General features: G+C 38.1%; 1 pseudogene; it reads left to right on the plus strand.

Annotated features, from left to right (window-relative positions):
- The first annotated feature begins 215 nt into the window (after positions 1-215).
- Positions 216-603, plus strand: LOC103112834 (chromatin accessibility complex protein 1-like; annotated as a pseudogene).
- Positions 604-1,691: the final 1,088 nt, after the last annotated feature.

Consider the following 1,691-nt stretch of genomic DNA (forward strand, 5'->3'; position numbering starts at 1 on the left):
TCATAGAGCAGCTTGAAGGCATCTTTTGGAGAAATGGCAAGTTGGACTTCTCCCCAGAGAGACTGATGAAAAAGAAAAGGTTGAACATTCTTCAACAGTGACTAGGAAAGAAAGAAGTGTCAGCAAAGAGGGTTCTCAGGCGAGTGGAGAAATACAAGGTCTTTGACACCCACAGGATGAGAGAGGACCCATTAGAAAGCTTCAGATAGACAAAGATGGCTGATGTGGTCGTTGGCAGAGATAAGTGTGGGGAGCAGTGGCTCATGTCACTGCCCCGTCCTGAATGCTGGTCATCATGAAAAGCTCTCCTGAGGTATCCAGCATCAACCAGGAGGCACTGGTGCTCATGGCCAAGGCCATGGAACTCTTTGTTCAGTATCTAGCTGCCTATTCTTACAGAAATGGCAGTGGCAAAGAAAAGAAAGCCTCCACTTACAGTGATTTATTAAATACTGTAGAGGAATCAGAGACTTTTCAGTTTCTTGCAGAGATATATTACCAAAGAAGATTTTAGCTAGAAAATACCTGAAAATGCTTAAAGAGGAGGGGCAAGACGAGGAAGAGAATGGCCATGAAAATGATGACGACAAAGTGGAATCCTAAACCAAAAAAAGAAGTGCTTTTATACACAGCCTGACTCAGACCCTCCTGGATAAATCCCATTGCTGGCATGGAAGCACAACACTGTGACTCTAGTCTCTTCCTGGCAGAGGCAGTGCACCTGGTGCCCCTGCACTATGGGCTGTCAAAAGGAAAGTCCCTTAACTAGCAACTCCCTTCTCTGCCACGCCTGAGCTGCTGTTGACACAAACCAGGAAAGTGTTGCCTGTGCTGGCAGCCACTGCCAGTTCACCTGTAATAGACACAGGCTGCAGAGACTATTAGTTCTGGCTAACTTTAAAACTTATAGCTATATTTTGTTATCAGTAAATTATATGTGTCTATTTTGAAATGAACTCTTGTAAACAACTAGGTCTAGTTTTGGCAAGATAGTTTATTACATTTGGATTTTTTTGTATTTCAGCAAAATGTGTTTTGGTTGTCCAAATACTTCATCTTATTTAAAGAAACAAATGCCCCTCTTTTATTGACTGTACATATTTGCAGCCAAATGCTCTTCCACTTGAGCTATATCCCTCCAAATTGTATGTATTTTTATGGTAAAATTACTTACTAGTTTTGAAGCCCTCAATTCTTCTAATACTTTGTGTATTACCAGAAACTTTTGTGAAATTGAAAAAAATTAGCATCTTTAGCATTTTTGTTGCTAGAGAACATTTTCAAGTCAATTAAGTCAATTAAGAAGAAATAGTTATTTAGCATAAGTTTATTTTTTCTTATAAAGAAAAAATATTTTGTATGTTGATAATGCCTTATTCTTTAATATCCTTTTCAGTCTTCAGAACAAAAAAAACATATGCTTTGTTTATTTCACATAGGGTAAAGTTTGTTTTTTATGTTTTGTTTCTTTAAGAAAAAAGATTCATCATTTGTAACCGGTAAAATTGTCCTTGGATGTTCAAGCTGTTGATTGTGTAACTGATCAGTAGAACAGTTCTCCCACCACAGTATTTATCCTTAGAGTTATTCCCCAACCCTATTCCTCAGCCAACCACTGAGGTTTTCTGTCCTTGTTTACTTAAGTTTATTTTAAAATGCAATATCTAACGATAATTTAAAAAGCTGCCACT

Source organism: Erinaceus europaeus, chromosome 8 (genome assembly GCF_950295315.1).
Source record: "Erinaceus europaeus chromosome 8, mEriEur2.1, whole genome shotgun sequence".
NCBI classification, from domain to species: domain Eukaryota; kingdom Metazoa; phylum Chordata; class Mammalia; order Eulipotyphla; family Erinaceidae; genus Erinaceus; species Erinaceus europaeus.